Source organism: Bubalus kerabau, chromosome 7 (genome assembly GCF_029407905.1).
Source record: "Bubalus kerabau isolate K-KA32 ecotype Philippines breed swamp buffalo chromosome 7, PCC_UOA_SB_1v2, whole genome shotgun sequence".
NCBI classification, from domain to species: Eukaryota; Metazoa; Chordata; class Mammalia; order Artiodactyla; family Bovidae; genus Bubalus; species Bubalus kerabau.
In genome coordinates, this window is record NC_073630.1 from 10,799,553 (window position 1) to 10,813,158 (window position 13,606).

General features: G+C 37.4%; 1 long non-coding RNA gene across 1 annotated transcript in view; it reads right to left on the bottom strand.

The window, feature by feature from the left end:
- Nucleotides 1-13,606, bottom strand: part of LOC129657451 (uncharacterized) — an 88,320-nt gene that overhangs the window by 5,711 nt on the left and 69,003 nt on the right. Inside the window, exon 2 of the long non-coding RNA XR_008716733.1 lies at nucleotides 1,447-1,549. This is a non-coding gene — a long non-coding RNA (uncharacterized LOC129657451). The remainder of the gene's footprint in view (nucleotides 1-1,446; nucleotides 1,550-13,606) is intronic.

Here is a 13,606-nt window from a genome sequence, read left to right on the forward strand (position 1 = left end):
TCTGAGTCTAGAACTGAGAGTTCCAAAGGCAATGAATTACTATATTGCTTTGCAAACTGCTGTATTTTAAGACCTACTTAGATTAAACTTAATTGTGGTAATCTTTTAATTTCATTGTTTATTCTATGGTTAGTGGTGCATAACTTTTCACTTTAATGGAATTTTTCCATATATGTTTTATAAGCAACGATAATTCATGTGTAAAAGTAATATCCGCAAGTGGTTGATACTTAAATTTTACATGCAACAGCGATGCTGTAGGTGAAGAGAGAAATCTTCGATGGCCCCTGTCCTTGAAGGCACCAGGACATTACTGCCAGATACCACTTTTAGGGACTGTAAAGTGTCAAAATCATCAAACGATTCACAACATTTTTTTCTAACTGAATATGCATGCTGAGAAATACTTTTAGAGAAGCAATATTTTAAGTCCATAAGTGCTTTCTGAATTATACTCTAAAGGATACACCTCACAGTACACTCTGATTTTTTTCAATAGCTCATTATCATTATTTTATTATTACATTTCTGACTTATTAAAACATGTTGATGCGTCAAAAAAGTATTACATAATGAAACTGATCATTGTATATTAATACATACCCAGTTAAGCCAGTTAGTGATTTCCTGAGTGAAATACCTTTATTACTTGATTCCCAAACAAGTGCTATTTTATTTCAGGAAAAATCATCCTGTTTCATTAATGTTAACAGTACAAGGTAATCACATTATAGGATTATTATACAAGCCTTCATGTAGATTAAACTATTTTTAAATTATTGATATTTTTGTTCATAAAACAATTTTATGTCAGCTAGAAATATATAAAGGCCAGCTTATAAAAATGTGTTCATTACACATGATAGCTGGTCTGAATATCACTTGAGGTTTGGGGTCTTTCATTTTTCTATATCTGATAGCAAATATAGTCTGAAAACATAAACTTAAATCTTAAAGTAATGTTGGACCAGATATGGAAGAAGGGAGAAAGGCTATTATTAGGTGAGAAAAGTAGTAATACTATGATCATCATGGGCAGATTTAGCATTTTTAAAGATTTTTTTAATATGGACCATTTTTCAAGTGTTTATTGAATTTGTTACAATATTACTTCTGTTTTAAGCTTTGGGTTTTTGGCCTCAAGACACGTGGATTCTTAGCTCCTGACCAGGGATCGAACCTGCAACCCCTGCACTGGAAGGTGAAGTCTAAACCACTGGGCTGTCAGGGAGGCCCTCACATTTTTAGATGAGTAGTTTCAGAGTAGATTGCCAGTGTGCAAAATGGTTTTCATTAGTATGGATAGATCTAAGGCATTATAAAGTTGATATGAAACTGGATACTTTAAAAGTAGTTCTAATAACTCCTTTAAGTTTCAGTCTAGGAAATAGCACTATTAAATTAGTGTGATTCTGAATCCAGATATATTTTGAGAAAAATTTTTACCTTGATGTCCAGAAAACTTTGTGACTTCATTGTCCACAATTTTATTAGCTGGAAGGTCACAGGATATATCCATTGTATATTTTAGGACATTCAGTTTTTTTTTCTGTAGGGTAAATAGGGAAAAATTATATTGTATGGTAATTACATTTAGGTTCTAAAGAAAAGAATCTGCAGGGAAATCTATGTAATATATAATTCGTCCAGATTGCTTTTCATTTGAGGAAAGAAGTTTTAAAATATCCCCAAAGCAGTTTACTCATCAATTCAAAGTCCTTCAAAAATAGAACTATTGGAAAACTGTGGTATGTTGGGTAGAAAGAAAAGCTTTTTGGAGGGAATAATTTTAAAAATACTTAAATAGCTGTTTATTTGGTGCAGTTAAGATTAAACTTGTTGATTTTAACATTGCTGTTACATCTGAAATAAACATCTGAATAAACTTACATCTGAAATAAAAATTAAATTCCAGCTAATAGAATTGTTTTACCTCAATGATATTTTTTATATTTCAAAATGACCAACTCAACATCCTATTAATAGTTGTATAAAACCTGCTTATACATGCCTTCCCTGTCTTTGAGATAGGTGTAACACCTTGAAGCCCGTGCACATGAGGTCTACACTGTTTTCTAAACGCAGAAGCCTTCCTTAGGGTGGTTAGTTCAGTAGGAACATTTCTAAATGAGATATCAAGACTGGTCCTGACTTTCAGAAGCATAGAGACATTTTTGGTCTGACCTCATATCCCATTATAGCTGAGTTTGGAAGCACTGGGTTAGGAGGTCATGAGAAAGATCAACAAACCAAAACATAAGAGAACCTAAGAAAAACTCCCCAAATCGAAAAAAGACAACATCTTTAATAAAAAACTTAGTGTAGAGGTATCAGTCAATTCATAGCTCAAAGACTCAACTTGGTGGTTAATAGTTTAATATCTAGTAATCCACAGTTACTTAGGGATTTTGCTTCATCTTCAAATAATATTATCAAAGTTACTTTCTGCCCGAAATCATGCTAATTGCTTCACAGATGTTGTGTTTTTTAATGCAATAAAACTGTAAGAAACTACAAATATTATCCTCATCTTAAAGGAATGAAAATGAAGCTTAGAGAGTTTAAACAACTTGTCTAACGCTGCATCGCTAACAAACAACTGAGCCAAGATTTAGACTTAGATCTAACTCCAATGATATTTCTATTCATTATCTAATCAGAGGCTTGCTAGAATCCCTGACTGGGCATCTTTCCCATCTCCCTGCTGTTAGGTAGCATATGGACCTTCCTGCTGGTTAAGCACTGGGTCATCTCTTCATCTGAGGTCAGTTTGCAGTATAATCCTTTCTTCTTTCAGGCCCTAGGGATTTGATCTGCTTACTTTTCTTTTTTCCCCAGCTGTCACTACTGATTCACCCTCTTGTGATTCATCTCGTACTAGAATTCTGGAATAGAATAAAGATTGCTTTTTTTTTCCTTTCTGTTACTTCTGAGTTTTTCAAAAAGATTCAAATTTTTCATTAGAATCCCACCAGCAACTTCAAGTTTTAATGTAATGATATTAACAACTGTTTCTGTGATTCACTTGCAAACGGTTACTTTTGCTACTGCTGTTAAATTTACTATTCATAATTATTTTCGCATATGGTCTTAGGCACTAAAAAGGCAGTACATAGAATTTTAGTTTGACTCACTTGCAATTTCTTAACCTTTGCTCTTTCTGCAGGCTTACAACTGCCCTGATTTATCTTGTTATAGCTTATACTTGAAAGATAATAAAAAGCATTATTGAAGAATATATTATGAAAATTTACATTTTAAGAAATAAACTAAAGATGAGAGACCTGAATATGTGGAATTTCAGAAAAAGCACTTCTTTTAGCCAACTTTGCCTTTTTTAAGACTAATATTTATTGAGTACTTAATGTTCTAAATGCTTCTTATATAAAAGTCATGATGATGATTATCTACAGTTTTCTGATGGAGAAATTGAAGCATAGAATCTGTTCAAGAATACTAATAAGTGATGAGCCTATATCTAAACCCAGGTCTGTATAAACAAATGCATAGATTCTCAAAAATGTAGTATATAAATACAAATCTTGAATATTATGTAAAGAACAGATTTCATTTTCTGTATTTCTTATCCTGCAATTCCTTTTAATCTTAAATGGCTTTCACACTTGCAGCATCACTTGATGCTTTTGAAAAGTGGATCTCATTTTACTTTAAAAAATTTTACAGTTAAATAATAGATGAAATGCTTTGTAAATGTGAATTTTTTTAATTTAGCCATTGTGAGTCTAGTTGATTAGCTAATTCTTTTGAGATCCTTGGTTTAAATTAATACAATCTCTGAATATAAGCCATTTTTTACAAATGTTCACATGCCATTTGTCTTTTGGATTCCTTGATAAATATAAATACATTACACAGATATGATAGAACTTCAGATATATCATCAATTTTACAGTCCTCTCATAAACTTTACCAGTTGAAACCTTCTTACTGCTGTTGAGTGTTTTTTGTATGTATTTAACCCAAGAATACTGAATTAATTAATAATTTTTATAGATTTTTTTTCTGTTGTCTCTTTTTGAAGTAAAGAGCAAAAATGCCCCTTCCTAACCCCAAATCAAAACTTCTGAACTCAATACTTGTGTTTAATAGACAGCTCTATATAAAAATGTTTAGTAAACTATGCATAGGTATTTTGACAGAATGGTTCTATAATTTCAGGAAAAAGTTTTTTTAATCAGAGATTAAAATGAAGATTATTGGCCAACAATAGTATATTCATTTTACAGTAAAAATATATACTGCATAAAATGGGTCTCAGTTGTTCAGTCATTAAGTCGTGTCCCACTCTTTGTCACTCCACAGACTGTAGCCCACCAGGCTCCTCTGTCTATGGGATTTTCCAGGCAAGAATATTGGAGTAGGTTGTCATTTCCTTCTCCACGGGACTGTCTCAACCCAATCCATGTCTCCTGCATTGACAGGCAGATTCTTTACTACTAAGGCACGAGGGAAGCCCCAAATGGCTATCTACTCATAGTCATAAATTTCCTTGAAAAACTACTATGAGCTCATGACATAGATGACATTGGTCTGACAGGGTTATCTTTTATCCTGTTAGATTCTTTAAGAATTAAAAAAAAAAATCTTTAAAAAATTGAACAGAAAATATCATGAGTGAATGGGAAACATTTTGAAAGTTATTAATAACAGCTGAAAATCAAAGATGTTACTCAACTGGAAAGACCATTTTGGGAGAAGATTATCTTACCAATGTTTATTCTCACATGATATATTTCCCCTTTATATCTACAGTGAGTTCAAGTTCAAAAAACTGACTCTCAGTGGGAGGAAATCAATAGAACTTTGTCTGTAGCATTTTTAAAAGACTCAAAGTTATAATATAGATTATCTTTGTAGAAATGCCTACATATTTTCAAATATCCAGAGCTGTGCTGGCCACATTTCAAGTTCATAATTGCAGAAGGAAATTTCTGCCACCATTGCAGAAAGTTCTACTGGATAACACTGCTGCAGAGGGTCATAAATAGTAGTAACATTTTAATTTTTAGATAGCTTATTAATATATTGATACATCCAGATATTTGGTAACATTAAAAAGTAATTAAGAGTTATTTTTCCTAATATAGAGAAGACTAAATTTAGAGATGACAAAAACTTAAGTATTCATTTATCAAAATTTTAATAAAATTCATTAATATGCTAGGTACTAGTTAGGCAAAGGTGAAAAAAGTGTGATTTTTTTTTAACCTTAAATGATCGTAGTCTTGTGGATAAGTTGGACAAATATCCCATCACTATACAATGTGAGTTTTGCTATAATCATGAAAAGAAGATATTAGCTCTGTCTGGAGGAATTGAAGAAGACCTCAAATAAAAGTTGATAGTTGAGCTATTACATTTAAAAGCTATTTTTAAAGGATGTGCAAAATGTGCAAAATTTGAAATAAAAGGCTTAATCTCTTCTGATGTTTGTATAAGTAAATTTGGGAATGACTCTGAGGCAACCCAACACTCTATAGCCACCCCCTTGGGAATCTATGTCCACTGAATACTATTCTAGAGCCATAAACTGGATTTTAGGGATGTAACTTGGCTGTGCTGTTGTTGTTTAGTTGCTAAGTTATGTCCAGCTCTTTGCCACGCCATGGACTGTAGCCCGCCATGCTCCAGTATCCATAGTATTTCCCAGGCGAAAATACTGGCTGCTGCTGCTAAGTCATGTCAGACTCTGTGCGACCGCATAGACGGCAGCCCACCAGGCTCCCCCGTCCCTGGGATTCTCCAGGCAAGAACACTGGAGTGGTTTGCCATTTCCTTCTCCAATGCATGAAAGTGAAAAGTGAAAGTGAAGTCGCTTAGTCGTGTCCGACTCCTAGCGACCCCACGGACTGCAGCCTACCAGGCTCCTCCGTCCATGGGATTTTCCAGGCAAGAGTACTGGAGTGGGGTGCCATTGCCTTCTCCGGAAGTAATGAAGAGGGTCCTGGAAAAAATGGAGCAGCTGCTTTCCACCAACAAGGTAAAAAAGCTGATAAATGACAATGTGTGTGAGTTATAAAAATGTCTGCGGCTTCACCTCCATCCTTCAAATCTCACACAAGAATCTCCTGAGGGCTGAACCAGAGACACAGAGGAAAGAGAGTTCTAGGAAACAGAGTTTAGCCCAGCCAGGTTGGCATATTGCAAAAGCAGCAGTCTCCTTAGGAAATGGTGTTTTGGTCATAGGCAACATCTTTGATTAACTTCATGGAACTGTGTGTTAAAACAACCAAAAACTGTCTTAGAGACAGTATTTATAGAGAGACACTAAATGGAATAGATGCTAACTATTCTACTTGAGTCTAGTGTTTCAAGTGGGAAAAGATCAAATATCACTTCATCTTGGTGAGGAAAGGCCTTTGTAATGTTAACCTTCATAGCCACACAGACTTGGCTACCTCCTTCTTGTGGGTTAAAATGACAAATTATATGTAGACTTCTTCATAAGTATGCAAAAACTAATTAAACAGAAGAAACTGACTAGATAAAATTCTTAGGTATTGACTGACAGTACCCTTGGGAATCTTCCCTGTACATGAAAATGAGTATGAACCACATAAATGTATCTCACTAAACCCAATCTAAATGTATCCCTTGCTCAGCTTCTGCTTAACAGGATCTCAAAATGCCTAGGCACTCTAAAAGCAATGAACATGAGCAGAAGTAGAGATTCAAAGAGACAGTGGTCTTAACTGATTGTGGTTTAAATTTCTCACTTTATAAATTTTATAAAACTATAGAAACATGTAAAATCACTGCCAAGTCTCCTTGGAACCATGAAAGTAAGACAGCCATCCTTCTGTGTCTGAGGGGGACAAATTATAGGACCCCTGCCAGATGCCAAAATCCACAGACGCTCGAGTTCCTTATATAAAATGGTGTAGCATTTGCATATAGCCTGCACACAACCTCCTGTATACTTTAAATCATCTCCAGATTACTTATAATACCTAACGAAATATAAGTAACATGTAAATACTTGTGAATAGAATGTATGGCAAATTCAAGTTGCGCTTTTTGGAACTTTCTGAAAAGATTTTTCTCCTGAATATTTTCAATCTGCTCTGAGTTCAGTCTACAGATGCAGACCTTGCAGATATAGAGGAGAGTGGCTGTACACAGAAGCTTAAGCTGCTTTAGGTGTCTGGTCAATCTGCCTCTGGATCATGCTATATTATAATTAACTGTGAAGTCCCTTAGATCATCACACACTTCTTAGCACAATTCTTAGCACTTGTTTGTCTCTTATTAAAAGTGTGTTGAAGGAGAAATCAAGAGGAGAGAGAAAGAAAAATGAAGAGGGAGGAGGGAGAGAGGAGCAAAGAAACAGAGAAAAGTAAGGAGGGAAGAAAAAAGGAAGGAAGGAAGGTAGCAGAGAACAAGAAAGGGAGGAATGGAGGAAGGAAAGAGGGAGGCAAAGGAGAGAAATGTACAAGGTCATTGAATCAATTAAAGACAAATCTTGGATCAGAATCCAGGTAGTCAGTTTCTTAAGAAATCAAATAAAACCTAGCATCTATTTTGTAGACCCTTGCCTGGAAAATCCCATGGATGGAGGAGCCTGGTGGGCTGCAGTCCATGGGGTCCTGAAGAGTCGGACACGACTGAGCGACTTCACTTTCATTTTCCTGCGTTGTAGAGGGAAATGGCAACCCACTCCAGTGTTATTTCCTGGAGAATCCCAGGGATAGGGGAGCCTGGTGGGCTGCCGTCTATGGGGTTGCACAGAATCGGACACGACTGAAGTGACTTAGCAGTATAGGTAAAGAATCCACCTGTAATGCAGGAGAATCGGGAGACGCAGGTTCGATTCCTGGGTCAGGAAGATCCCCTGGATGAGGAAATGGCATCCAAGTCTAGTATTCCTGCCTGAAAAATCCCACGGACAGAGGAACCTGGCAGGCTACAGTCCAAAGGGTCACAAAGAATCAGACACAACTGAGTACACACACATGCATGCATAAAAGTATTAGAAATATACTACATCATATAAATGTTGATTATAGCATGATGTAGAAAAATAATATTTATGAGCAAAAAAATAATGATTTGCTCTTTAAAAATACCTTATTAAAAGAAGACTTCTATAGACTTGTAGGTTCTTAATGAAAATTTGTTTTTGGAAGTTTTGTTGTCTAATATTTCCTTATTTAGTGATCAAATATTAAATATATTAAGAGTCAGGAATGATTAATTTGGGGTCTCTGTATCCAAAATGGCCCATGCCTTGAACTCAAGTGGTCTGTCAACTTAGGAAAAAATAACAATATTTTTCTAATAATTTTTAACTATAGTTTAGCATTTCCTTCAAGTATGAATACAAGCAACAAACCATAATAGCATTAGCCTGTGACACACATTTTCAAATCACGTTACATGTTGTCAGTATCTCAAATATATTTACACTATTTACTTATTTGAGATCAAAGCAGTTATTAGACTGGCCACTAGATTTACTTAATATATTAATGAAGACGTATACATGCTGGTTTATGGTACATTTGTCATTTAAAATTTTCTTGTTACTATGATCTTCCTGACCCAGGGATCAAACCCGGGTCTTCAGCATTGCTGGCAGGTTCTTTACCGTCTGAGCCACCAGGGAATTAATAGGGAATTATTATTAATAGGGAATAATTAATAGGGAAGCCCTATTAATGAAGAAGTATACATGCTAGTTTATTACACATTTTTCATTTTAATCTTTTGGTAACTGTATTTAGAGTTTCTAACTCTATTATTTTATTTCATAATTTAAAAACATTATTCTAAAAAGAGATCCATAGGTTCCTGAAGAGTCCCATGAGCACAAAAAGGATTAAGAAAACCCTCCTTTTAAAAGGACAATATGTCTCCATTGCAGTATTTTTTTTTTTTGGTTGGTATTCTAGAGATGAGAACGGGAAGTGATGATTACAGGCTCAGTACGCAAGGTGGCAGCACCACAGTTCAATTTCCCCAAGTCAAGTTCCCTCACGCTCGGCCACAGCTGGATACTAAGTTAAACCAGAAGATCATTAGAATGTATCAATAATACATTAAGAAGAGCTTTTGATACTTTTCAGCCATATAATGTATATTCGGATACTCTTTTCTGTGAGATATATAGCACACAGAAAAAAGTTTCTCACTTTGAGAAACAGTAAGAAATGAAGTTAAATTATTCTCAGAACTTTCTCTATGTTTCCTAACAAAAAAACCAACCCAAACTCAAAGAACCAAAATACACACTACCCTTATGAATAGAAAGACTTTTTTCTTATAGGCACTATGGTCTCATTTACAAAAATATGATCTATGTGCTCAAAAGGTAATTGGTGAATTACATAAAACTTTTTCCACCAACACACACGATGTGTAATCACATACCATCTCTAATGTAAACTTATGAATTTTTAAAGTGAAAAAAAGGAGCAGAGAGGTAGAGATAGTGAAATGCTCTTTGGTGGAGTAGGTGGCAAAATGGCTATAATGCCTCATTCTTCCCATGATACCTCAAGTGTTTTTCTGTTGTCTGTCCCCAGGACTGGAGATGGGCTTACTGCTGAACCTCAGGGAAGAACATGTCTGGGGAGGATGAGACAGATGTGGAAAATGAGACCTGGAGAGATGAGTTGCTCCAGCCAGATGAAGCCCAGAAAGACACCCCAGCCAAGAGGCAATCTACTCCCAGGCAGACAAGAGAGGCCAGTTGAGGCCAGGAGAATCACACGGGCTAAGTCTGTGAGCTGTGCCTGATTGCAGCTGTATGAACAAGACACACTTATTATTTGTAGCCACTGAGTTTTGGGATAGTGTTTTAGGCAGCATTGTTTGCAAAATAGGTAAGTGTTGCAAACTATTCTTCATTACTAACTAGACACAAGCTCATGACCAACCCAGAGGACATCTTTTAACAAAAGGTAGAAACTGTGAAATACCTAGCATTCTATTGCATCAGACATTTTGACTTGTGTGACTTTTACCAAGAGTTTCTAGACATTTAGCAAATTAGTTTTGACTTTAGGTATAGGAAGTGGGGGTAAACGAAGAAATTGAGTGTGGGCATAGGGAGGAATAGTTATATATGAGTGTTTGTGTGCCCCTCAAATCCATATGTTGACACTCTAACCCCAGTGTGTCTGTCTTGGAGATAAGGCCTCTCAGGAACCAATTAAGGTTAAATGAGGTCATAAGGGTGGTGCTCTCATAGGACTGTCTTTATAAGGAGAAATATCAGGGATCAATCACTTTCTCTCTTGACCCAGTGTGCACGCAAAGAGGTCATGGGAAAACACACAAGACCACCTGCTGACAAGATGAGAGAAAACGCTTCGGAATGAAACCTACCCTGCTGACACCATGATCTTAGACTTCCAGCCTCCAGAACTGTGAGAAGTAAATGTCTATTGTTTAAGCCACCAAGTCTGCAGTATTTTGTTCTGGTAGCTGAGCTAACTAATAGAGAGTGGGAAGGCAAAATAGAGGGAAAATAATGATAAGCAAGAACACTGGAGTGGGTTGCAATTTCCTTCTCCAATGCGTGAAAGTGAAGTCGCTCAGTCGTGTCCGACTCTGTGTGACCACATAGACGGCAGCCCACCAGGCTCCCCCGTCCCTGGGATTCTCCAGGCAAGAACACTGGAGTGGGTTGCCATTTCCTTCCCCAATGCATGAAAGTGAAAAGTGAAAGTGAAGCCGCTCAATCGTGTCCGACTCTTAGCGACCCCATGGACTGCAGCCCACCAGGCTCCTCCATCCATGGGCTTTTCCAGGCAAGAGTACTGGAGTGGGGTGCCATTGCCTTCTCTGAATAATTATTGTTTCCCAGCATTAGGACTTAACTTATAGATTTTATTTAGTCTCCCACAGCAGCCCAATGGGGTGGATACTAGCATCCTCATTTTATTCACAGATCAGAAAAGTAACAGAAAGAAAAACTAAGTAACATGACCGGTTCTCACAGCTAATAAGTGGTCAAGCTGGAACTGGAATCAAGATGTCTGTCTCTAGAAGCTGTGCTCTTAGCCATTATTATTCTTTATACTGCTAGGAAGGCATAAGCAGTGGCAAGTGAAGGCAGGGAAAGAAAGAGGCAAGAGAAAGTGGTTTATAGGATAAGCTCAGTGATAGAGGTCGGAAACTCTTGTCTCCCAGGCTTTTCCTGACTGAGAGTTTACCACTGAGAGATACCGCTCAAGGCTGGGTGTCCATGGAGGCCCAGCCCGGTGTGAGACCTTGTTTATGGAGATGCACACAGGACTTTTAATTATGTTCTCCATTCTCTTCTTCCATTGTTTTCATAGACTAAATTGCTAAATTTTTTTAGGACTTCTTGGCCCTTACCCCCAAAAGCTGCCCTTGGGTTGAAACAGGATCATGTCTGTCTTGCTAGACTTGATGGCAAATGCTGTGTGGTCTGGTACACAACACAGTGCCACATACAGCATGCTGTTTTGTGGAAGGTATGAATAGGCATGTTTACTGTAATAAAACAAAATTCTATGCACACATGTAGGCATGAATAAGAAGGTCTTTAAATGCATTTATCTAGCATTGCTCCATGTTGAATACATATAGATTGAATTTACAAATCACTCATGTTAATTCTACCTAAAAGTTAGAAGATTAAATTGCTGATGATTAGGTCTCCCATATTTAATTGGTTACATAGAGCATGTAAAAACAACAACAACAACAATTTCCCAGGCTTCCTCTTGGCCAGACAGATAAAGAGTTGTTCCTGTCTTCATGTAAGTAAGAAGGTATTCTAAAATTCTGTAGCACTCTGACAGACAAACTGGAGAAGCTAGGCTCACTGAGAAAATTAGTCCCCATCCCCACAGTGACCCTCAGTCCCAGAGCATATAGAAGGGAAACAAGTCAATTCCCATACTCACTGTGATGCATGAGGAGGTTGTGAGAATTGAGAGCCACTGTGCCTGCTTGAGGGTCTCTATTCTGGGGAGAGAGTAGATGCTGTTTGTGAGATTGCAGGGTGACTTGATAATATGCCAAAGTTTCAGTGGATTAGCAACAGTAATATAAGTCAAGGGCAAGAGCAAGGTGGGGACAGTGTGCAAAGTGGGAAGACCATGAACTGCCTGTGGAAGAGAACAGATGCTCCTAGTTACATTAGCCTCGGAAGCTTCAGCAGCCAGTGAAATGAGAACACAGAACATCCCAAGGTGAGGCTGGATGAAATGCAGCTTAGAGAAGATGAGTAACGCACAGATTAGATGGGTCTCCTCAGGCCCATTTCATGACATTAAGTAAGCTTCTTCCTCTTACTTGGGAGAATGAAGGAAAGGGAAAACATGTAAGAGGGCTGCTGTCCAGAAATGAAATTTGGAGTTTAAATAGACCAACTGAATTCCCAAGAGAGCAGGACTTATGCTTAAGCATTGCTTTTAATTAACTTCTGTCAATAAGCCTCATTTCTTACATACCTTCAAAACATCGAAACCACGTGAAATAAGAATATGTGAGCAAAGTGAACTCAGCTATGGAGATTTCTACCTTTGTGAGTTGTGGCTATAAAAATAAAGCTGTTATATGTCCAAAACATATAGCAAGAATCGAGTCTGCTACATGTTATCAGTTCTGATATCCACCTTCAGTTCAGTTCAGTTCAGTGGCTCAGTTGTGTCCAACTCTTTTCGACCCCATGAATTGCAGCATGCCAGGCCTCCTTGTCCATCACCAACTCCTGGAGTTCACCCAAACTCATGTCCATCAAGTCGGTGATGCCATCCAGCCATCTCATCTTCTGTTGTCCCCTTCTCCTCCTGCCCCCAATCCCTCCCAGCATCAGAGTCTTTTCCAGTGAGTCAACTCTTCACATGAGGTGCCCAAAGTATTGGAGTTTCAGCTTTAGCATCAGTCCTTCCAAAGAACACCCAGGACTGATCTCCTTTATGATGGACTGGTTGGATCTCCTTGCAGTCCAAGGGACTCTCAAGAGTCTTCTCCAACTCCACAGTTCAAAAGCATCAATTCTTTGGCGCTCAGCTTTCTTCACAGTCCAACTCTCACATCCATACATGACCACCGGAAAAACCACAGACTTGACTAGATGGACCTTTGTTGACAAAGTAATGTCTCTGTTTTTTGAATATGCTATCTAAGTTGGTCATAACTTTCCTTCCAAAGAGTGAGCGTCTTTTAATTTCATGGCTGCAGTCACCATCTGCAGTGATTTTGGAGCCCCAAAAAATAAAGTCTGACACTGCTTCCACTGTTTCCCCATCTATTTCCCATGAAGTGATGGGACCAGATGCCTTGATCTTAGTTTTCTGAATGTTGAGCTTTAAGCCAACTTTTTCACTCTCCTCTTTCACTTCTACCTTACACAGTATCAATAGAGATTCTGATTATAGGAAAAGGAATGTGAGAATAGTTGTCTGCACATCTAATTTGCCATTTTGAAAAGGTACTTATACACTTACATTATAGACATGAAAAAGTATTTTTCTAAAATGCAGTGAAAAAGTGAAAGTGTTAGTCACTCAGTCATATCCGACTCTTTGTGACCCCATGGACTATAGCCTATCAGGCTCCTCTGTCCATGTAGCTCCTCTGGCCAGGCTCCAGGCAACAATACTGG